Raw genomic sequence first — 25,061 nt, forward strand, 5'->3', positions numbered from 1 at the left:
AAGCCTACGCAGCAGTGCAGAAAAAGAAGCAAGCATGCAGCTGTGATAGGGTAACCAGACGTCCCGGTTTTGCCAAGACTGTCTCAGAAATTAAAGCTCTGTCCCCCTTTGTCAAGATTATGTTCCCATTGGAAAGCGCAGTGGTCCCGGTTTTTGGTAGTAGGTCTTCTTAGCGGACACAGAAAAATGCTGCATTTCTGAACTTGAGATGGTGTTAAATTTGGGATAAATTAGTGATATAAGTAACACTTAAAGCCCCTTCTCCAAACGCTATTGAAGTGTAGTGTCTTCACAGTCACTTTCATGAGTTAGTCCTACTTTTATGTTAGTTCTCCTGTGCCGGTTTTTTAATTTTTAAATCTAGTCACACTAGGCTGTGGTAAAAATGTTGCACAGATAAAGGTGAATAAAGATGCATACCTGCCTAACCTCCGGGTTAACCCCGGAGACGCTGGGTTTTTACACTCTTCTCCCGGTCTCCGAGGAAAGCATAGAGTCTCCAGATTTTCCCAGAAAGTGGTTGCATCTCAGTTGCAGCGAAGTCGGTGACGTTTGTCACTTTGCCCCAGCGACATTTGTGGAAAGGCAGGAGGAGAACCTGCGTGGGTTTTAATATACAGGGGCATGTAATTATTTTTTGCTGGCCAATGGCATGGTCGAGTGCTGTGCCCTTACCACTGCATACATTGCCTAGACTTAAAGGCACAGCTCCTCCTGACGTGTTGTAATTTGGAAATGGCTGTACTTGCAGTTTACCTAACAGGAACCCTCGTGGCTCTGCTGCACTTAGAATTGTGAAGGAACAAAAACACCTGACTGCAGAAACCATCCCGGGCGCGTTGTGTGAGGAGGCACCCTGTCTATTAATATTGCTATTATTACAAATGAAATGAAGTTACAGCGCATTTTTAACTTGTATTACTATGGACGTGGGGAGGGGGGTTATTTCCCGCCGATACTGGATGTACAGAGCTGTTCTAATTTAATAGCAATGAGAGAGAAAATCAGATGACAAATACAACTCATTTATGTTGTAACTAACATACAGTCCCCATTTGTAGACTTTCTTCTCCTCAAAACCTATTAAAGCCATGGTTGCTTGTTCATTAACCACTTCCAACCGCATTTGCGCGAGGGCACAGGACGAGGAAAAATATTAACTTTGCTTATATGTGCAAATGTATATGTAGAGCTTGTCACCTGAACAAACATATGTAATTAGAGATGTGTCCACTAACCCCACACTTAATGTTAAATTATTTTAGAATTCGAATTCTGGTTGTCTATAACGTAGTTGTTTTGTTTTATTTAATTCGCAGGTATATTCAACATTTTGTTTGGCTTTCTGTTAACATGTGGGTGGAGTCTTAATTGCCTATGAGCGGGGCATACATCTCAGGGTATTTGTTTTTCAAACGTGGGCAGGTATGGAAAGATGGCGTATACACTGTACAGTTTTGTAGAAAGGCCGTGTTGCAAGGAGTGACTGCAGCAAAAAGCCACTGCCGTTTGGAGGTGGAAAACATGCGAGTATGCATACCAAACAATAATTCCGACTTGGTGACAGCCGAATTTGCAAAAAAAACATCTGCCCTGAACTTTCCTCGGCGTGCGTGGACACACATCACCTCTTTTTGGGGGCGAGAGGAGAAGGTGCCGGGGATGGGGATTTTACTTACCAGTCAAGAAGACACACAAAGATCCGCTGTTGCTGCAACCAAAATCAAAAAAAGGGAAAACAAACCAACCGGCACCTAAATATATCTGGCGCGCCTTATAAATACAAAATAAAGAAGAAATACCTGCCAGTGCACGTTATAGGATCCTACTAGCTCGTGATTCTATTCCTAGCACGTACACGTCTTACGTGATAACGTCACGACGACTTAACAGCATTTCAGAAATACGTGAAAACGTCAATAAACCTTAAAGGCATTTCAGAAAGTGTCAGCAAACTTTTAAACAAACACGCAATGCTATCGGGTCTCATAAGCACTTTAATTGTGTGTTCCAATTGATGAGAGCAACACAAGGGCTCCCTTCACCAAACACTATTTTTCGTGTCCAGGCAGCAACAGGTGAGTGCGTGAATTGTATATGCTTCCTGTTGTAATGTGAGTTATGGGCCATGATGTCATGGACAGTGTTGGAGCGTTTGAGTGTTGACGTGTGAGTGGCTCTGCGGGTTCTAGGCGTGTCAGAACTGGAAGCTGGCTGGATGGCATGTGCCAGCGTCTCTGCACCAAGTAACACACTTGGAATAAATTTACCAATTAATCTTACCTGCTGACTCCAGCGTGGTGTGTGACATAAAGAATCCCACTGCTTCACATTTCTTTTAGTATTTATTAACTTAGATCGTTCTCCCTCCTTTTGTTGTTACATTGGTAAGAGGAGCTCTTGTGCAACCTCTGGGCATGCACGTTGAAGCAATAGGCTGCACTGAAGCTGTAATTCGTTGTATTGTAATTATCACATGTTGAAATTATAAATTGTAAGTACGTGACTTTCTAAGCATCTGGTTTAGAAATTACACAGGGAAGCCTTTTGTTGGTATTGTAGACATAGTAGCTGCCCAGCAGCTCATTTATGGTACAGTCCATGCTCTGGAATGCTCGCAGAAGCAGCAACTGCTGTGCAGCTACTACACAGAGCGTAGTCTGGTGACTATATATATGATTACAGACGTTTCCTGTCTCTAGTTCAAGTGCCTACTCTGAAAGTAATGATTCCCGGGCCAATGGCTGCAGATCCGGCACTTTCCCTGGGTCTAAATACCCTTCTGTGGATAACTGCAGGCACAGTGTCTGTTCTAGGTCTAATGGCTGCAGACACAGTAACAACTCCCCGATTAACATAAGCAGACAGTACCTTCTCTAGCACTAATGGTAAAGGCCTATCACATCCACTGGCTGGAGCGAATGAGTGCAGACACAATACCTGCTCTGGAACTAATGACTTCTGATACAGTACGTACCTACTCATCAGCTACATCTGACAATACCTGCCCTTGGGCAAATAATTACAGACACAGTACTGGATCTGGGATACTGATTCCAGACACAGTACCTGCCCTGGAACTAATGACGTTTGATACAATACCTGCTAATCCGTTACATATGACAGAATACCTGATGATGGCATGCACAGTACGCACTCTCAGGCTAACTATTCCAGTCACAGTATCTGCTCTGGAGCTAATACTATTGAACAATACATGCTCATAAGCAAATCTGAGGTTGATGACTGCAGAAACAGTAAAAAAGCAATGCACCCTTTCTCGTGTGTCCTTTCCAATTCCTAATTCCCCTTTCACACTTCAACCCAATGGAGCTGGAACACTTTTTAGAGTGGGGGTGCTGACTAATGATGTCATATCACCAAAATCATATGGGGCTTAAACAATGCTTATGCTAAAGAGCCACCAGGTGTAGCAAATGTGGTAACTCCGTTCAGCTGAACTGTGTGCTTTTTGGAAATGCCTTCAATGTACTCTCAAAAATTTGTGATCCTGTGTTGTAATGGATGAACGTTTTCCAAATATGTAATCCATATATGAAATGACTGAGGTTGTATCTTTTTGTGAGAGCAGGCTCACCACTGAAATGGGCTCTTAAGTGCTCCTTTGGGTTACCATAAAATGGCTATGGTAAAGAACCAAACGCTACAGTGTTGGATTTCTCATGCTTTTCTGCCCTTTCTGATCCATCACCAGGCACGGAGGATACAGATCCGTAATTCACTTCATAAATGCATAACCCTCTAGAACTATTTTCTCTAAGTGCACAGATTTCACATGGTTTTTGCTTGCAGATAAAGCCGGGATACATGCATTTGCAGAGAGAATGCATATTGCATGCGATTCAGAAGTCTGTGTCTGAGCATATTCAAAGTGACAAGCTACCATGCTCTCAATATTAAAAGAAACCTATGAATGTGGTAAAGAATGTATAAAAAGTGTTTAATTATTTTAATTTAATTACAATTACAAATTATTTGAGATAAAAGTTAATGCAACAAAGCAGAGTGTTAAGGGCTCTTTGTGCACCAGTGTCTTAAATAAATGTAATCAATTATAAATGTGACATATTCCCAATGGCTGTTGCACAAGATTTAATTGTAGTTAAACCTGTGTCCATCCATTAAATGGTGCTGGTCAATGGTACAGTCTCCGTGTTATGCAATACCATCGTGCTCCTTACGCGTTTTGGATGTGACAGGAAAAAAGTGAAGGTTATACTGTTTACCTCTGTTAGGGAGAATTCTCATTTCTGTGCTAATTCCATTCAACCATAGAACTCCAGCTCTTTTGCTGGACTTTAGGACTTTTAATGTCTTCCCTGGAGTGAGTGAGATCTTTTTCTCACTCTCATGTATTTGATCTGATTTGGACTCTGTGCTTCTTTGTTTTTGGAGTCTGACAAACTTCACAGGCATCTACTTTTTGTATGGTGACACACAGCACCCTCAGTGCAGTGTCGCAGAGAAGTCTTTTGGATTTCTCATAAGGTTTAATACCTTTTCTTGGGTGAACTACTGTTCCCAACAATAGTAAAATGAAATTGGCTTTACTTACCCTTTTTTTTTCCTTTGTAGGTCCAGCAGACCCCATCTTATGTGGAGTGCTGGGGGGTTAATTAGTATCCTCTTTTCCTAATTTCTCTTGTTACATTTTTTATGTTACGCTCACTACATTTAATGGCTGGTGGCAGTGGTTTAATTTTCCTACCATTGTGCGTTTTTACCACAGGCTTAAATCCTCAGCTGCAGTATAGCATCCATGGGTGACCATTGTGTCAAAATGGCCCTGGTCTTCTTTTTATTGCCATTTGTTTGTGAGGTCTTTCTTGGGTTTTACTCTGCGTGCCAAACCAGGTTTAACGCTTTTGTTCATTTTGCCTTTGGCAGGCTTCAGTGCTGAAACCCGCCTCTGGCTCCAGTGCATCTGGCAGGGCAGGAAGGGAGCGAGAGGTGCCCATAACTCCCTGTCCTTGGTCTCTTTGGTTACCAGAATACACCCAGTGCTGATTGACTGACTGGCTCTACTTGCAGGACAGCCTCCCTGCTGTGTGAGTGGCAGCTAGGCTGTGCATGAATGGGAAAAGTGAGGTTTCCTGGACTGAAGGCAGAGTCGACCACAGGACGAAACATCCGACGAAGGAATCGTGAAGAGAAGCTTGCTGCATCCTCCTGGACCATGCCCGTTGAAGCCCTGCTGCAGTGCTGAAGCTCACTTTCCAAATCAACTAGAGAAGCTCTGGAGAGGACGACTTCTTCCCTTGGGTTGGTGGGACCAACTAACCCCAAGACAAACTTTGTTGGAAGACCTTCCCCAACTGTCTGTACTTTGCTGCTGCTACAACTGAGTGCCAGGGGTCGAGAAATCCGTAGTCTAGTGCATCGCCTTTAAGCCGGACCTGAGCTCCAGGAAGATCGCGAGGCCGGACGAGCCAAGCTCGAGTCACCTCACCAGAATGCTGGACTCAAGGAGTGAAGGAAGCCCATCCAGTGTCCAAGATCTGCAGTGGTGCTATTTGCCCGTAGCTGAAACCGCAAAGTGCAGCTGATTTGAAAAGAGCCCATAGCTGCCGACCTTCGAACTGCAGTACAGGAGTCCTCCAGATGTCCTCCCTCTTGTCCCCACGACTGAGGGCCAGGAACCCTGGATCTGCAACACTGCAACCAGGACAGTAGCCAGCTGGATCCTCTTCTTCTAACCTAACATACTGTTCTAATGGGGTACTTTTGTCTGTAGCTTGCATTGTCTCACTAGAGACTTGCAGTAGGTGCTTTTCGCAGAGCTGATCTTAGCTCTACCCCTCACAAGCCGAACAGCTTGTTACCCAACAGTGATTTTCTACAAACTCTCTAAATTTGTGCAAGACTTTTGTGCTATCTAAAGAAGTGCCTCAGCTCCACAGAAATTGTTAAAATTGACTTTGGCTCTCCTGGCTCCCTAAAGACTCTTCTGACCCATTGACATTGGTTCTAACTGTCCCTCATAGGTGGTACATTGGTTTTTAACTAGTATTGCTGGGAAAGGTTTAATCTAGACTTTATTGGGTGATTTAAAATGTGCTCACATGCTCCGAGAACCTGTCAACCTTTTCCTTCCATTAACCTTTCCTCTTTGCCAACCTCAGAATTTTACAAAGTTCAAAAAGTGATATATAAATGTCAATACAGTCCTAGTTAGTGAAGTCACCTCAGGGTGTCAGAAGTGTGTATGAAGCATCTGTAAACAGTATCTACTTGCTTGACTTGATTCTGAGAAAGTATTTTGAAGTGTATTTTTATTTTTGCACAGAAGACTTATTTAAAACTGACTGTTAATTATTTTACTAGAAAACATTGAGTGTAAGTGTTATTTGGATACTTGTATTTGTGGATTTCAATGTTACAGCTCACACTTACCCCTCTTGAGATAAGCCTGGCTGCTAAGCCACCCTACCAACTTGTGTAGTGCAGACCTATACCAACAGGTGGGTTACCAGTACCAAGAGGACAAGGTTGGTGTAGGCTCCCACAGGGTTACTAGATCTAAATATTGCCTAACAACCTCAATTTTTCTAGCACTGTCAATCTACAAGTCTGCAGGTATTACCTCCGGCCGTATTACCAGATAACTGTCACTTTACCTCCATAAATTGGCGGTATAACCGTCCGGAAATACTGTTGGAGGTAATATCAGCAAAACCACCCCCAATGGAGATTTACACTGGTAAACCGCCACTCGTTATCGGGTGGTATTACATCCGCAGGTAGTGGTAATACCGCCTGACCAAGTGGTGTTATCAGTAATTCAGTTTGGCATAATTCCGGCGGATTTACCGCCAGAATACCGGCAAACTCGTAATGAGGCCCAATGTCTCTTAAGTGCAGAGACCTGGCATGTGATACTAAACAAAAAGCAACCTGGAATGTTTATCCAGCATAGTAGTTGAAGCATATGTTTCTCTCTCAGTACAGTCGCATGAAACCAAAAACGACAACTGTATTATGCAGTAATAGAAGATATATTTCTTACAGCTAAGCCAGCATCAGCTAAATGACAGGTATGGTACATGTTGTATGCATCCTGCCAGCTCAGGAGTATCGGAAGGAGCTCCTATGTCATGTATGTTAAATACTTGAACTTTATGCCAGTGGTGCACTATTAAAAGTAAAGTAGCTCTTCCATGAAGGCCTGCCACATTAAATTGTCAATTAAATCTATAGTAGCCATGCTGAGAAGTCCATCTCCTGTCCTTTTGGAGATTAATAGCCATTTGAAAAGTGGACTACTGTCCTAAAAAGAGGAATGGGCGGGACACCTCTATTCCACGTAGTGCTGTGAAACTGTGCGTTAGGGGCACATAACAACCCAAGTGTTGCTGCTAGTCTGATTAGTCAACATATCGTACAGATGGTTACACTGATTAATCCCATTGGCTCAAGCAGCTGTTGCCAGGTGACCGCAAATATAGAAAGTGATGCTTTTCATTCTGGAACAGGGAACATCAGGGATGTAGAGTGTTGTGTTCTGAAAGTGTGGGATTTATAACCCTAAGGCCCTGGTTTCCATTTTGGAACAGGGGACACAGGGAATGCAGAGTGTTATGTTCTGACTGCATGGGATCTACAACCCTAATGCCCTGCTTTCCATTCTGGAACAGCGGATGCAAGAGATGCAGTGTTATGTTCTAACAGCATAGGATGTACAGTCCCAATGTCCTGCAAAAAGTTTGCAGCCACGCTAATAAGTGTCAGTTCTATCTGATTAAAAGGATAGCCTTTTTGATGATACATACCTTGCAATCCCTTTTAAGCGTCTCATGCTCTAAATACAAGTACCATACTGTCCCATTAAATCTATGTGACCCTTGCCCATTACAGATATAGCAGTTGAGTTGATAAATGAAAGGTTAAGTAAATTCAGCTGTGATTCAAACCCATGACTAGCATTTTAAGCGCATGTTTTGGCAGCAGACACATTACCTCACAAAGCAAACTAGCCAGGATTCTCTTAAGGGGTAAGCCTAGCTCTCTACAGCTGGAGCTGAATGATAAATGCTTTGCACCAGGCTAGTGGCTGCATAACTTGGGCAGTGTTTGTAACATCTAACACTTGCCTAACTTGTGACTGCCATTGCTTGAGCCCTACAAGGCTATCCTCAAGGCTATTAATACACTAGCACCACTTAAATTACATAAACCTAAACCATGTGCACATCTCAATAGTTGGTACCCCCACACCTCAATGCGCTCAGGAAACTGAAAATAATCTCGGAGGCACTGTGGAAAAGTACCCCATCCCCAGCCAATAAGGTCAACTTCTCTTCAGCCTCCCTCAACTACATGGAAGCCATTATCCAAGCTAAAAAAGAGAACTATAATGACTGGATAACTAAAGCCAAATCCAGCACCAAGGAACCCTTCAACATTCTGAAAGAGTTAGAATCACCGGCCCCACTTTATGATACCTGCACCAAAGATATCCTATGGTGCACTATCATCCAGAATGCACAAAATCACCATGCTCCCAAATAAAATAGAAACAGAAAAAAACCTCTTATTTCCAATGGTGAACCCACCCACTCCCAGTAGGAACTCGCAACCCCAATTTAACTTCACACCCCTCTCTATCAAAGAGGTTGAGACCATCATCCTGAAACTAAAACCTTCTGTCAGGAAGATGCATGTCTAGCTCCTCTTATTAAGGAAGCAGGGAAGTAACTTGCCTCCTTCATCAACTCTTTAATTAATGCTTCATTTAAAACCAGCACAGTACCCAACAACCTGAAAGACACGTGCATACTCCCGCTCTTAAAAAAACACCCTTAGACCCTAACAATCCATCTAACTATAGACCCATCACAACGGTATCTTTTCTGCAAAAAATATTGGATTGAGCGGCCTATCTGCAGATACAGCAATATCTCGAATCAGACATGGGACCGAAACCACGCTGATCGACCTCAAGACTCAAATCTAGATTTTGAAAGATAAAGGTAAATTGACTCTGCTTCTTCTATTCGATCTATCAGCAGCATTTGATCTGGTGAACTATACAATTCTATGTAAACACCTTACATATGCTGCACACTTCTTGGACCAAGCGATTGCCTGGCTTGAGTTCTTTCTTAACAACAGAACCATGAGGGTCTTTGCACCCAGAGCCGCTGCAATACCTACTCCAGTTACCTGTGGGGTCCCTCGGGGGTCTTGTGTGTCTCTTACTCTCTATAATGTGTTCACCAAGCCACATTTTGATGATCTTGACTGTCTGGGTGTCATTTACACTAACTACGCAAATGATATCAAGAGACTCATCCCCATCACTGGTGACCACACTATAGACAGTAAAATTATACAAGCCTGGATGGCGAAGCACAGGCTCTGTCTTAATGACGATAAGACAGAGCTACTCCTCCTAGGAGCACCGGCCAACTTGAACAAACTAGATAGCCTTTTCACTTTAATATCGATGGCAATATAATTTCAATGTCGTGAAAATATTAGGAATCTACATTGACTGCATTAACCTTAACGAGACAAACTAACGCCATGGCCTCCTCCTCCGCTTACACGTGTAAGTTCATCACTGCCTGCCGACCCTACCTGTCAACACTAAATTGCATTACAATAGCAAGAACCCTAGTCCTCTCCAAGCTGAATTATTGTAATGCTCTTTATCTTGGTACCTCACAACAGAACCTTAATAAAATGCAAATGATGCAAAACAATGCCATCAGAGCAGCCTTGAATATCACAAGGAAACAACATATTTCGGAAACTAGACCCAGCCTAAACTGGCTTAACATTAAGCAAAGAATTACACTGAAAACCTTGTCCCTCACACACAAGTGCTTATCGAACCAGGCTCCAAATGATCTGTCCAATAGTATCACCTGCCAAAATACAAACTGTCCCACCAGAACAGCCCAAACGCACTACGTCAATATCCCACGTCTCCTGCAATAAAGAGCAGGCAGGGTTAGCTTCCCTGTCCTCGCTGCAAAGAAATTGAATGCCCTCCCTTTATCACTAAGAGAGGAACCCTCCTACCACTTACCCCGGAAAAAGGTCAAGGTATGGCTCCATGAGCAAGACCTCAGTTCGATCGTATCATCAAGACTTGCTATGTACGTATGCATGTAAATCTCATCTGCTTGATGTATATATGTAAATGTTTTGTATCATACCCTGTACTCTTGTGTGTTTGTTTGTTTTATTCACTTTTTATGCACGCCAGACCCAAGGGTAGCAGGGCGCAATAGTAAGAAAATGCAAAACTTACATGGTTACAACTTAGAATGATGTGCAGTGTACAATAAAGGTCTCTAGATCACAGATAATTACAAAATATACAATGTTCAAGGTATGGTCAATCGGAATTACAGAAATATATTGTAGAGTTTGAGGCGAATGAATACAGTGGGAGGTAGGTGACACAGGTCAGCTAAGGTCAGTAGAAGTTAGGCGTTGAATGACATTTTTTCTAAAGCAAAGGTAGGGCAAGTCCACTCTCATATCTTGTGGTAGTGAATTCCAAGATTTTGCAGCCTTAACAGGGAAACTATTTCCTCCGATCGTGGGGAATCTGAAGTTAGGTATTATCAAACAGAATTGACAGCTCTGGTCGGTCTGAGAGATGTTCTCCTGTGGAATTTGTCAATCCGGTATCTGGGGGTGGAGTTATTAAGGGCTTTATGGGTAAGAGATAGCATCTTGAGTTGTATTTTGTTGTCAGTGGTCAGCCATTTGTGATGGCGTCTGGCGGAGGAGATATGGGTTCTTTTGTTTATGCCTAGTGCTGCTCTCAAGGCATTATTTTGTAATATTTGTAGTCTTTGAATTATTGTTTTATTGGCTCCGGAATATAGTGCATTGCAGCAATCAATTCTGGAGAGTATTAAGGCTCTGGCCAGGATTAAACAACTATTAGAAAGGAATGGGTTTCCGGCTCTTATCAATTTGCAGGTGTAAGCCGTAGAGGAGGCAAGGGATTTTACCTGTTTATCAAGTGATAAGGTGGAATCAAGATAGAATCCAAGGGTTTTTACATCCTTGGACGCTTGGATGATATTCCCATCTATATTGAATGAGGAGAATTCCTGGCCTAGTTTTTTAATATTGGCTTGGGTGCACAGGATTATCAACTCAGTCTTATCATCGTTCAGACAGAGGCCATGAGTGGCCATCCATGCCTGGATGATAAGATATACCTTGTTCACCAATTCCGTGTCCTTCACGTGATCCCCAGAAAGCGGGAGGAGGATCTGTGTATCATCTGCATAGTTAGTGTATGTGATACCGAGATGGTCCAGATCATCAAACAGGGGCTTGGTAAAGATGTTGTATAGAGTTGGGGAGACACAAGAGCCCTGGGGACACCACATGAGATGGGGGTGGGATCTGCCGCTGCTGAGGGAGAGAAGACTCTCATAGTTCTTTCACTCAGGAATGACTCGATCCATCTGATGGCTTCCGGGGAGAAGTGGGCAGCGGAGTCCAGGTGACTACAGAGGACTTTATGATCCACTAAATCAAAGGCAGCTGAGAGGTCCAGGAGTAACAGGAGTACTGTCCTCCCTTTGTCTCTCAGCTCTTCGATTTGGGATTTCAAATCAATTAGGGCAGTTTCTCTTCCATGTAAAGGACGTAAGCCCTATTGTCTCTCTCCTAAAAGGTTGTGTAATTCTAGATGCTTTTGAATTTGGTTATATGTAGCTTTGTCCAGCATCTTGAGAAGAAACGGTACCGTAGGGATGAGGGGGGTCTAAGGTCTGCTTTTTAAGGAGGGGGAGCACCCAGAACTGTTTAAGGTTGGCAGGGATGGTGCCTGAGGCAAAAGAGGCGTTAATCAATTTAGTGATAAAGGGAGATAATTCTCTGGCAACGTCTTTTATTAACTGTGCTGGGCAGATGTCACCTTTACAATTGGAAGGTTTGAGCGAAAGGATGATTTTTTCTACTTCCAGGATGGTCATTTTGGAAAAGTGGAAGGTATTACTGTGCACCAATAAATGATTGGTGTGAGGCATATTGGGCGAGTCCTGAATTTTGAGTGTTTCTTTTTTTTTTTTTTTTTTTTGCTGAATTTTATTTTGGAGTGTGATAATTTTATTTGCTAAGGCTTGTTGGATATCTGTGCACCAGGATTTGTCCTTGGTGCAGGTGTCCCGTGTGGCGATTGGAGACTCAAGTTCTTTTAGGATGGAAAAGAGCTCTTTCATGCTAGAATTAGATTTGGCTATACGATCGTCATACGAGTTGCGTTTTGCCTGCCAGACTTCTTTTTTTGTATAGCGAAGAGAGAGAGGTTCATTTAGCTTTGTTATCAACTGAGGGGCAGAGCCTCCAAATGGTTTCACTTTTTCTTTTCAGGATACGTAGGTCTCTTAGCTGTGGTGTAAACCATTTGTTTAGATGAGCTTTAGGTTTGCTTGATCTCAGTTTGAGAGGTGCTAGTTTATCTAGAGTAGAGAGCATAGTGTTATTGAATTCTTGCACTAAGGTACTAGGATTTAGATTTTCTGATAATGCGTTGAGGGTGGGCAATATAGCTGGGATAACCTTCTCTGCAGTAATGCATTTTTTATTTCTGGTTAAGCATGGTGGCGCTAGTAGGGGGGACATAGGGTTGGGTCTGGAGGTGGCTAAGTTAAAGGACACCAATGAGTGGTCTGTCCATGGTAAGGGCATTATGGAAGAAATAGTGGCTGAGCAGTTGCAGTCTGCTATCCAATCTAGCGATCTCCCCTTCAGGTGCGTGGGCTTGTCAACTTTTTGAGTTAGGCCTAGTGCGTGAATCATGTTAGCTACCACTGAGGCATTAGTATCCGTAGTGTCATGGAAACCTAGGTTAAAGTCCCCAAGAAGGATTAGTTGAGAGCAGGGTTTGAGGTTGTTGGTAAGTAGGTTATGGAGATCCTCTTCAAAGGTGCCTAAAGGGCCTGGAGGTCTCTATAATAGGTGAATAGTGAGTGATTGGTTATTATTTATCTGGAATTTGGCGTATAAGGTTTTACAGGATTGAAACAATTGGGTAGGGACTAGTCTGAGGGAGAGGCTCGTTTTGGAAATTATGGCGATACCACCACCTCCTGCACCTTCTCGGTCTTGTCGGACTATCGTGTAACCATCAAGATGGCTAGCATAAGCGACGGTCCTGCGGCATTATGTATCCAAGTCTCAGTAATCGCGAAAAAATCAAGGTTACCTTCTGTGATTAGGTCGGCTATGTCAAGGGCATGGGCAACGAGCGATCTCACATTGAGGAGTGCTCCTGCGATGGGTGGGGTTTTAGTGACATCTGTAACTTGGAGGGATTTGGTAGTAGATGTATTAGGTAGTTTAGGCTTTTTATGAATTGGGCAGGCATCGGAATTGGGTGTATGGGGTGGCAATGGTGGCCTAGTATGGCTCGGTTTACTAGCCTGCTGATAGTTGGTTTTGATATTGGTAGGGGGAAGAGACCTACGGAGAGGTTCGTGCAATTTGGTTAGTCTGGCACGAAGTCTAAGGTTTCTGCTAAGTGTAGCAAATGGTAGTGATGCAAAGGTAACTGTCTCAGGGGACCCGTAACTAGGATGTAAGTATTGGGCAGGAGTGTTACAGTTCAGGTGTGTTGCAGGCACCAAGGGAGGCAGGGTGTGTGAGGTAGGTTAACATCTAACATAATGAGCAAGTGTAGGATAGTCCTCAGTAGGACTGTGTAGATAGCTGGCAGATACATAGTTATATAAAAGTGGACTATCTAGAATACCATTATGGGCAGTAGGCAGGAACAGTTGACGACAGGGTTTAGCTAAATTCAAGGAGCGCAGTGTGTGCTAAAAGGCAGGGTGTGAATAGGTGGAGCAATTTAGCAGCAGGGTTCACCTAAATACAAAACACAATGTATGCTAGAAATACCAGCAGGTAGGAGCAATTTGGCGGGAGGGTTCATCTAAATACAAAACACAATATATGCTAGAAATGCCAGCAGGTAGGAGCAATTTAGCAGCAGGGTTCACCTAAATACAAAACACAATGTATGCTAGAAATACCAGCAGGTAGGAGCAATTTAGCAGCAGGGTTCATCTAAATACTAAACACAATGTATGCTAGATGTACCAGGAGGTAGGAGCAATTTAGCAGCAAGGTTCGCCTAAATACAAACACAGCCTGTGCTAGAAATACCAGCACGTAGGAGCAATTTAGCAGCAGGGTTCATCTAAATACAAAACACAATGTATGCTAGATCTACCAGCAGGTAGGAACAATTTAGCAGCAGGGTTCACCTAGGTACAAGATACAATATATGTACTAATGCAGTCTATCATTTCTCTGTTATTTGAGCTAGGGTGCAGTGGTATAAAGCATGTATGGGCAAGGTTGGGTCTCTATGTAGAGAGCCTAGTTTAGGATGACCATAAATTGGGTGCATACCAGAGAGCATAATTATAGGTGAAACTTCATGCGGGCCGGTGCTGTAGGGAGGTAGTTAGGAACTGATAATATGCGCGTATGAGATACACCAGTACAGCATAGAAACAGTATTAGAGTATGCCTTCATTAGCGGATTTGCTTGGTAACATTATGGTGCATACATTTAGTATAAACGTACTCACTGAGTCAGCATGTCTGAAAGCAAATGTCTGAGCCGGACAGATAGTCTTGGCAGTGGCAGATTGTTCGGTGACTCTGAAGAGGGTTTAAGATGGCGTAGCCTTAGGAGGGCGATGAGGTTAAAGTTATTTTGTTGTAGGATCAAGACTGGTTAGGCCACCACAGGTACATTTACAGTGTAATGCCCTAAGTATTGTCCGCGTGCACAGGAGCTTAGAGGGGTGGCCACGCCACGTTCTCATTAGCGAACAGGAGCTGAACAGGCCTTTTCTCCGTGGCCTTCGCTCCCAGTGGCCGGCTTCCGCCTCTTTTTGCATCTTTTTGGAACTTGCAAGTTTAGCGCCCAGATGCCCATGGGCTTGGCACGCTCTACAAATAATGCAACTAAACTACAAGATAATGGCATGTCTGTCCTCTATGCAAATAAGGAGATTTTGAGTAGGTTACTGCCTTTGAAAGGATGGTAGGTCTGCCACACATTTCGTTGCATTTCAGTCTTGGGGGGGGGGGGGAGGAGGGGGTGGTGGAGAAGGGAGATGGAGAGGCCATGAAATGTGCCAAAGTGAACGCACTATGCAGGATGTCTTCTACAGTAATTCAAGCTTCTCACACTGCCCACAGGAGTTCATTATATTTGCTCCAGAAGAGGGAAGTATGAGTTAAAGCGTTGCTTCAATTCAGCTCTTTGACGCTTTGAGAGAGGATAGCTCAGGGGCAACGTACTCGCCTTGGAAGCAGACGACATGGAGCACCACAGGCTCGATCCCTGGGTCCACGCTTAGAAACCTCTGGGTATGAAGCGCATTATAAATCATATCTTCTGCGACAGTCAACAAGTTAGTTAAGGTGCTGTTAACAGTATAGCAACACTTCTGGGAAATGTATGTACTGTCTCAATGAAAATGTGTATAAGTCCTACTGAAAAATGTTTTTTTTTTTTACAATTATATATTTATTTCTGAAATATATTCATATTACTTGTTTAAAGCATGTGAATCCTGCTAAGTAACAGTTCAGTGCTATTAATACTGGCCCTGCTAGAAAACATGCATACTGTTCCTCGATAATATACCTGCCTACCCTGGCACCGGTGGTAGTTGTAGTGATGATCGCTCCTCACATTGCCTACCAAAAAGCAATATAACTCCCAAAGAGGGGAAAGGGGGGCCTTCAGACTTCATGCCTAGACCATATACTCTGTCAGACTCTCAACAACTACCTGTATTCTTTTACACAATTGAAGGGGCTGCCACCAGGACATTGTGTGTCACTTATATGTCTATTGATTCAGAGACAATGGGTCCTAGTTTGTTGACGGAGTTCACAGGATAGCTGCTAATTTGCACTAATGTCACTGGCACAATGAGATTTAAAATGCATTTTTCTGCCACATATTCTATTATAAATGCACACCTAAGAGCCATTGTTTTAGTTTTTTTACTATATGGTGCTTCAGCACCACCTACAAGCCAAACCAAAAGTGCTGGAGTACATCCAGGAGAGAAATGGCAAGTGGGAGGGTCATACAGCTTGTAGATTTATTTGCCCCTGCATTGATTTCTCATGTCCATGCTAATTCCTATGGCCATTTCCTCCCACACCTGCCCCTCCCTACCCAAAACACCCCCTACCCCGAGATCTCTTTGAGCTATACCTATCAAACAGTAATCTCAAACTTTGGCCTGCCACTATTGGTTCTAATCTGTCTGCTGAGATTTAATGGCTTATTGCAGCTGTAAAGTGTGCTACCGGTGTAATAAAAAAATCTTAACCATGTATGCCTGGAGCCCTTTGATGTATACCTGTTCCATGTACTGATGCCCTGCTAAGAGCAAGCACTGATAAAGCCAACAGTTTTGTTTGACTTTCTCGTGATGCTCACTCCTGACATGGGGCAGTGCGAGAGCTTTAAAGTAATGTGATTTCATTTGACTATTATAAAAGGCTGATCCCACACCTTTAAAATGTCCTGATCCCGACATGTTTTCTGGTTACAATAATTTTTTTTGTTTTTTTATTCTTTTGATTGACTTTAAACCGGCTTTGTACATTCCGCACCATCATTGCATTTTATTGATGAATTTATTGTTTACATCCTACCGTTTCTAAGTGTCCATAACCTTGTTTCTCAATAAATAAGCTACAGCCTATGAAATATTAAAATGTCTTATTCACGCCTGACATTCGTTACCTGAATATCTTTGGTAATTATTGGTCCAAACCTAGTGGACAATGGGTAAGAAAATCCACAATATTGATTTCTGAAAAGAGAATTATCCATTGGTAAGCAGTGTTGTTTCTGTGCTGACAAGGACATTTTCACAGTGGCACTTACAAAAGGTAAATACTTCCACATCCTTGATTATTTCATAGTTCAATGCAAATGTTATTTCTGTGTGCTGTGTACTCCAATCTTAGTTTGCCCAAGCCTATGCAGACGTTTCTCTAACTTCTTTTTGAGTGGTCACGTGTCAAATTCTTGCATTTTTTATTTTTTTTAATTTGTGGTTAGTCAACATATGACCTTTCACAATACATAGCATTAATGTATTTTCTTTTTTTAAATGTTTTTCTATCACTTAATCAAGTCCATCTTCAAATAATTAAAATGTACACCAAGGCATTTAATCATTTTTATAGGAAAAAAAGAGCAGTAAAAGGAAAAGACGGACAGGGAAATAGGCACTCGAACTAGCAGATAAGCTGAGACAGAGTATCCCAACTCAATCCACGATTTTAAATGACCCTCAGATCTTGATTGCTGCCTCAATTTTCTCCAAGAATCTAAGAACCTCCAAAGATAGGAACGTTTCTTTCCCTGCTGACATTCGATTCTAAAATTCATTTGTGTGCAACCAGTCAACATTGTGTACAAAATGGGAGAAGTGATCAATCCCTTGATGGTTGAGCCCTAAACATGATGTTAATAGATGTTTCACGTTTTGTTGCACACCCGCTTCAAATAAATTACAGATTCTATCCATTGGTGTACCCGTATTTCTGATCTTCACTAGATGTCTTGTAATAGATTAAGGCGAAATCTTGAAATTATTCGACCTCCATCTTGGGTTCGGGAACCTTCTTAGGTAACACGAAACCTAGAGATGTATCATTCACTGAGAAATTCTCAAAACATTTCATGTTTATAAAGGATGCCCTAGTTGCAATCCAATCGTTTTGACCCATATTTGTTTTTTTTTTACTTCAATGGATTATCCATTATTCTTTTTCTGTGGACTGACATAGCATTAGTATAGCTGTTGCGTCATGTTTCAGTTCAAGTAGGAACGTGTTAATGTTTTTTTACCATTAACCCACCTATGTCTTTATAAAGGGGATTTATTTTGAGGCCTTTGATTGGTCTGTATAACATGATACTTCTCCATTCTGCGTGAGATTTTAGGGTTTCTAGGCCTAGATCATAACGTAGCCTAGCCATAGGTAACAATCCCGGCAGATTGGAGGGTTTGATTTGTAAACAAGTACTCAATCTACTCCTGTTAATCTTGAGGGCTGATTTCTCGATTTCAATTCCATACATTAGAATAGGAACCACCTTGCCCTTGTAGAACTTAATTAGTGGGAGAACAGTGAATCTACAATATGTAGAGATTTTTTTCATCTGACAAACCAGTTTGGTTACCTTTTTTCCTAAATCGGCCTCTAATGTTGTCCTGTAGGGTGTTGATCGTATCACAAATCCCAAATATTTTAATTCCTTTACGACAGGTAGGGTCTGGTTAGCCATCTTCCATTTGACACAGCCTATTCCTTTGTTCTTTGAATGGTTAAAAGTCATAATGAAGGTTTTAGTTGGGTTTATGGTGAGAACATTCGAACGTCCGTAGTTTTCAAAGGCCACGATCAGACGTTGGAAGCCTAATTGGAGTGCGATCCAGCAGGACCACATCATCTGCGTATGCCATGCAATTTACCTTCAGGTTGCCTGTTGTTGGCGCTGCAAGTGAATGTGGTGCCAGTTTGTTCCAAAGATCGGCTAAAAAAAGGTTAAAAAGATAAGGCGCAACAATTCATCCCTGTTTTAAACCTTTAGCAGTGGCAATGGGTGAGGACAGATGACCTTCAAGGACCAGTCTTAGCTTTGCATTTCTCATACGCTTCCTTGAAGTATTTGGAACAGCTCTTTATTTTCAGATTGCCTTGTTATAGAGCGGAGTGGGGGTCTGAAAGGGAAAAATGGCTAGGCGCACATCACAATACACTAACCTAACCATTGACTTGCAGACAGAGGCAAATCAAAAGGCTTTCTTGAAGTACGTTTAAACTCACGGATATTGCAGTCCGAGCTCAAATGTGTAACTCCCTTAAAGTCGCAGCGAAACCAGACCCGCAGAGCTCTCAAGTTTCCCATGGCCATGTGTGAGGTGTGAGAAGGCCATCCAGGCCAGTTTTGCTAGGAATTCTGAGTTTCCCTAAATTTCAAGTGGGAAAGAAACTGCAAGTCCCTGGATCCTCACAAATGGCCACTTTAAAACTTGAGAGCCCTGGAATCAGAAGTTGGCAATTAAGTTACGCTTAAAGAACTGACTATAAGCTGCAACTATTAGAATGGGAAGTGTAACTTGGAGAGAGATGGGATGTGAGAGATCGGATATTTATCCACCCATTGATGACTCGTGGCCATGCTAGTCCTTATGACCATTTTAAGCCACTACCTACCCTACCCCACCCCATCTAAAAAGAAAACACACCCCAGGATCTCGTTGAGCTAGGCCTGTGCTTTTACGGGGAATTCTACATTACTGAACAGTCTTCTGTAAGGCAATGGCATATTTCTGAAGTATAGAGCATCTCTTGGTGTGATAAAAATGTCTCAGCCAAGTGTACCTTTGTACACTTGATTTATAATTAATGTGTGCTCTTGTATTTGTTCCTTTCCCCGAACTTCTGTTTATAACGAGCATTGACAAAACCAATGGTTTCTGTTCTTGTATATGCCTTTGTTGGGCATTGCTATGATATACCCAGGTGCTAAAACCATTTGCCACCTTTTTGCCATCTTTTGGCCAGATAATGCCATCATGGCAGTGCCTGAAAAATGTCTTTACCATACCTGGATAACAGCCAAAACTGTTGGCTTTGCCAAATCTTGTTTTTGGTGCCCTTGCCTATTTTTTCTGCCCCCCTCCCTGCCCCCTCTAGATGATATTGCAGCATTCAATTCCAAATGTTGCGACACGAAAAAGGAAACAGTGTGGTGCAAATATATACATGTTGCAGCATTCATGCTTAATTAAAATAGATACATATTTCCATTTCTACTGTACTTATTGTGCCTCTAGATAGAATAAACCGTGTATGGAGCTGGAGCCATTGGTGCTGTGGGCACTGGATGTCAGAAATCGACATGGATTTGTTGCTCAGACTTACTGCAATAAGTGGTAAAGTGTTGAAACACATTTTGCCACTTTTTTGTGGTTTTTACCAAATTGTGCAGCACATTTAAAAATGAGAAATGTTCCGCTTTTTGTTGCAAGCACAAAAATCTGTATAAACTGGATAGCATGTTTTTTGTTGCAATCCGACCCTGACTGCGAAACCTAGGAAACACATGGAGGTAAAAGGCCTTTATTGCAGGCAACGAGAATAAGAGAAAGGTGAGCAAAAATGTAATGCCAGTCGAAGGTACATTTTTACAAAATGCTACCAAAGCTCCACCCATTTACACAAAAGAAAATGCTTCCAAATATTCTCAATGTTCGAAAACAATGTAAACACAGTTAAGCCGAATCGATCACTTTTTTCTAGATATTAAATGAAAACAGTGAAAAAATAACGTTTAGCAATGATCAATAGACTAATTCATGAAACATTAATTGATACTTTTTTATATTTTTGACTCATTTCTATTAATTCATAGATTTTTGTGCACAAAATTCGTGATGAATATAACATAATCGTAACTCATAGTCATAAAGCAGTATTTATAACCTGGAGCAAAACCTGCTCCCACACATTCTTTGGTATCAATACAACCCCTTCTATATTTCTGTCATCCACATACTTGCCACATGCATACCATTCAGACATAACAATTCATAAGAAAAAACAAAAAGATACGAAACAAAAGCCCAATGTGCATATTGTAATGGTTTTGGTTGTTTGCCAAAAACAGGGGTGTCACAAAATTATGGACATTACTCCACCTCTTCTTTGAATCTAGAACCTTAGCCAACAATTGAGCTAAACTTAAGGTAGGTAGTGATATCTTCGGTTATCACAGTACAGGGCTTGATTGACAAAGTGTTTGCATCTGATGTCGTCGACTTTAGTTTCAGCTTGAATGGTCTTCGAGATGGCAATCGGACTAGCCTCATCAGGACGAGATGAATTAAGGTGTCGATAAGAGAAGGATCGTAGCAACTACAATAAATGGACTCGCTCTCATACAAAACTTGATGGTTATTAAAAAAAAAAAGCATTGAAGGACAATGCTCTCTAACTATATACTTAATAAGAAAAACATACTGTAACCCTGTGCAGTCGCCTCAACGTGCCCATGCGAGGCAAAGTAAGCCCAAATCTGGCCAAACCCCCTTGTGTTACTAGGGCTAGCCAATGGCAGGGGTGTGATGTTGCCAATACATGCACATGTCATGCGTCCTAGTGCTTGGAATTCAAAGACAGGTGACTGACAGTGAGAGAAACCTTTGGTGGCATAAGGTTGCCTAGGGGGTACAAGTGGAAGGGACCTGTTAATTGTGAACCTCAGTGTGGTAGAGATAACTGCAAGAGAACCTCCAGGTAAAATGGCCACCCGTGCCAGTGTTGTGAGGCACTGGTAAAAGGTTGCATGATGCAAATAACCAGCTGAATAGATTACCCATGAAGGCGTGTCTCAGAACAAAACAGTCGCAGAATAGTGTAATGATCAACTGGGTTGCAATAAAATGGAGAGTCTAAATGTCTGAAAGCCTAGGAAGCGCCCAGTAAGGAGCATGGTGAGGGTCCACCCAAGTGAAGTTGATTAACCAGTACCTGGACAAGGATTCCTAAGCAACGTACTTCGACCCAGCGCCACCGGTGCAATTTTGCATATTGACGGGGCCGCTGCGAGGTAGAATTCTAATGACCAAGTTGTTTCACTGACTGGAAAGAAAGTCAAGCGTTAATTCAGTACTATCTAGTGGTACTGCAAACATGCAAACACACTCCCTCTTGTCGGGAGAGAAAGCGAGCACAGGCTTACCTAAATCCTGCTGATTAAGTATCTTGCGTGCCGCGCTGAGCGATCTGAACTGATTTCATGACAAACTTCTGAGTTGCACAACACGAGTCCAGCCAAACTTCTTACATATCTACAGGGACCTGTAACCTCACCGGAAGCTCAAGCTGCAGTGCCCCATTGGTGGACAACATCTAGAGGGGACGAACTCTGAAAGGGTCCTGCCTTCGATGAAGCCCTCATCCAGGTCACAGCGACGGCCCACCCCTTGGACTATCCTAGCATGAAAGCATCGGTTCCCTTGCTCCCCTCCCTTGGCCTGGTACCCCCCTGTCCTCCTTTCCCCCAAAGACACCGCTGGTTACGGTATTGTTATGTTCTTCTCCATTTCTTGTTCGTTCTCCCTTCTTTTGCCTGTTCTTTGACCACATGTCTGCTCCGAGCAATACCGAACTGTTGTTGTACTTTTAAGCTTGCATGTACAAATACCAATAAAAAGATATTGGGGGGGGAAAAATAAATTCTAGAGCGGAAACTAGACCATGACTCTGCAGTGTAACAATGGGGTCCCAAAGGAGCCCATCTTGGATGAGTGTGTCAAGTTGTAGATTTGTGGATGATGGCTAACTGAATAACTTGTGCCGCTGCACATTTTTGTTTAATCCATCAGTGTGAGTTTGTAAACTGTCTATCCACCGTTGTTTCAATTTGTGTAGTCTAGTTGCACTTGAAGCAATCACTGTGTGTACCTGATTGATGATGGTCCACGTTATGTCGCCGGCTGTGTGTTGAGCCTGTGTAAAATGTAAAACAAGGGGTGCTGACTGAGTTATTGTGCGTATCCGAGATCTATGCGCGTTAATCCTAGTCACCACCTTCATGGTGGTCATACCAATGTGCAATAAATTGCACAGGCATCTAATGCTATAAATGACATTAGTGCTCTGGCAATTCATAAATTTGCATAACACCCACACAAAATTGTGATTTACAGAAGTTGTGGCTCAAATTGACAGGCACTGCAATTACCACACGCATAGTGGCTCAGTATAGGTGCCATGTTGTGTTGCAATGCTGCTTTCAATATATTTTGTCGCAACTCTTGAGTAAGGGGAATACATCTTGAATGTACCAGACTGTCACGCACATTGCGGGCCCGTTTGAGCACAAACGGAGGTCGTCCCGTGATGCACCCGGTGCTAGCCACTGAATTCCAATGTTTTAATTAGCTGTTTAATCTTAACGATCTGTCTGGGGAAAAAAAGTGGTGACACAAACAATCCGTTGTTGCTCCGAATTTCTAATTCAGGGAGTCAACAAGGAGTCTGTCTGTGTAACGTGCCCTTTTGGCTGCTTGTTTAATGGACTTGCGGATATCCACGTGATGAAAGTCTGTCCGCCAGAACGAAGTATAGTCATCCACATGTGTGCAGTTGTGCTGAATACTCAAGAACTGGCAGTATAGTAGATTGTCCTTGAGCAATTTTGGGTCTTGACTCGTGTGCAATAGCAGTGTATTTCTGTCAATTTCTTTGCAAAACAAACTTGTATAGATTTTACCTTGATGTTGTCCAATGGTCCGATCTAAAAAAGGCAGCATGTTTTTATTTGACTGGCTGGAAACCACTAAATTAGAGTCTCACTGGTTCAGCCACTCCATGGAAAGCCCCAAACACTCTGTCTCACCACGCCAAAGGAAAAGAATATCGTCTATATAGCATCTCCATTGTATTACTTGTTGGGCAAAGGGGGGGTTGTTCCAGATGAATTGTCCCTCGAAATTGGCCATATAGATATTGCCCACTGAAGGTGCAAATGATGCACGCATGGCCACTCCATGTTTTTGTAAATAAGTTTGTTACATATAACCGCTCTAGTATAAAGCGGATGGTACCATATGTGGCGCTGGGCGGATTTCCAATTTGCCCTGGGTTATTCTCAACGCTTTATCCTGGGGGAAATGAAATGAAAGCTTGAGTTAAAAGACCAAATTAATACAGCTTTTAAAAACTTCAATGTCCATCATTAAAACAGGTTGTGTCCCTTATCCGCTACCTGCTTCTGTTAAGGAACCCAGTCACTGCCTGCATCAAAACTGATCTTACATACCATTTGCATTCCATGCTGTCAGCAGTAAGATTTCCTCAAGATTTATCCGAGTGCTGACGCACCTCCAGCACACCTACTTCCAGCGCCACTGCTCGAACCACACTCTCTGAAATGAGCGTACAGCGTAAAGAAGTGATGAGTAGGGGTAAACCATTGTGCCATGATTTTCAAAACGTGTTTGGTGCAACTGATGGGATGCTCATTTACCTCACTTGCGCCAAAAAGGTGGTGAGCCGTGCACAACGGACATTTAAATGTGTGAATCAGAACTATGATAACTGTGCACATTGAGGTGCTCTTTTCTCACCAAATGCACAACTACGCAAGGCAGAGGATGGAAAGGGGCTTCTGGGCGCTTTCAAGTAAATCATTTTTAAAATGGGGTGCATTTCTCAAAGCACAGGGGGGGAAAAACATTTCCCAGTGCCGATTTGGAACAGCTGCAGGGGGATTTAAAATGTATGGGAAGGTCATATGGGAAGGTCACTGCTGATCCCCTCATGCAATGAGTGAGTGAATGCGGTCTGTGTGAATGTTGAGTCAAATAATGTGGGTGTGTTTGTGCTGGGCCAGGGAGCTGATTTTGGCTGGTGAGGGCAGCACAGTAACAATGCACTTAACAAAACAAAAAAAAAAGTATTTTATTGGCATTTTCAACAGTAAGAACACATGTAACCCACCCTCCCCAGCCCTTCTCGCCCCTCACCTTCTCCCCTCCTACCCCTCGATCTCAACACATGTAACCAACACCGCACCCAGTACTTCCTCCCTCCCCCTTTTCCCCAGGGAAACTCTGTAGAAGGCTCCCGGTTCAAAGTTTCTGTGAGTGGTCCGCACTCTTGCCAGCCGTTGTAAAGGTTCTTGCACTGTTTGCGAATCCCCACCCCCCATAGTCCTCGCCTCCCCTAGAAACTTCAGCCATATCCCCTCCCAGATTCCTGTGAAGGCACCCTCCCCAAGTGGAGCGACTACTCACACCAGCCCCAGCAATCTCATTTTCCTTGTGCACCATGCGGACCGCAAATCCCGCTGCAGCTGATGCAGGACAATGTCCCAGTCTGAGAGAAACCTTATGATGATCCCCTTGAATCGAATAGGTCACTCACTCCAGTGCCACAAAGTTCCAGATTTTACTAACCCATTTGTGTTCTGTGGGGGCAGGTTTTTGTTT

General features: G+C 42.8%; 1 protein-coding gene across 1 annotated transcript in view; it reads left to right on the top strand.

Annotated features, from left to right (window-relative positions):
- The first annotated feature begins 1,926 nt into the window (after window positions 1-1,926).
- Window positions 1,927-25,061, top strand: part of SIRT5 (sirtuin 5) — a 337,432-nt gene continuing 314,297 nt past the window's right edge. The window contains exon 1 of the mRNA XM_069613545.1: window positions 1,927-2,078. The gene's annotated coding sequence lies outside the window, so the exon portion shown is untranslated. The remainder of the gene's footprint in view (window positions 2,079-25,061) is intronic.

Source organism: Ambystoma mexicanum, chromosome 5p (assembly GCF_040938575.1).
Source record: "Ambystoma mexicanum isolate Mex_15411 chromosome 5p, UKY_AmexF1_1, whole genome shotgun sequence".
Lineage (NCBI taxonomy): Eukaryota > Metazoa > Chordata > Amphibia > Caudata > Ambystomatidae > Ambystoma > Ambystoma mexicanum.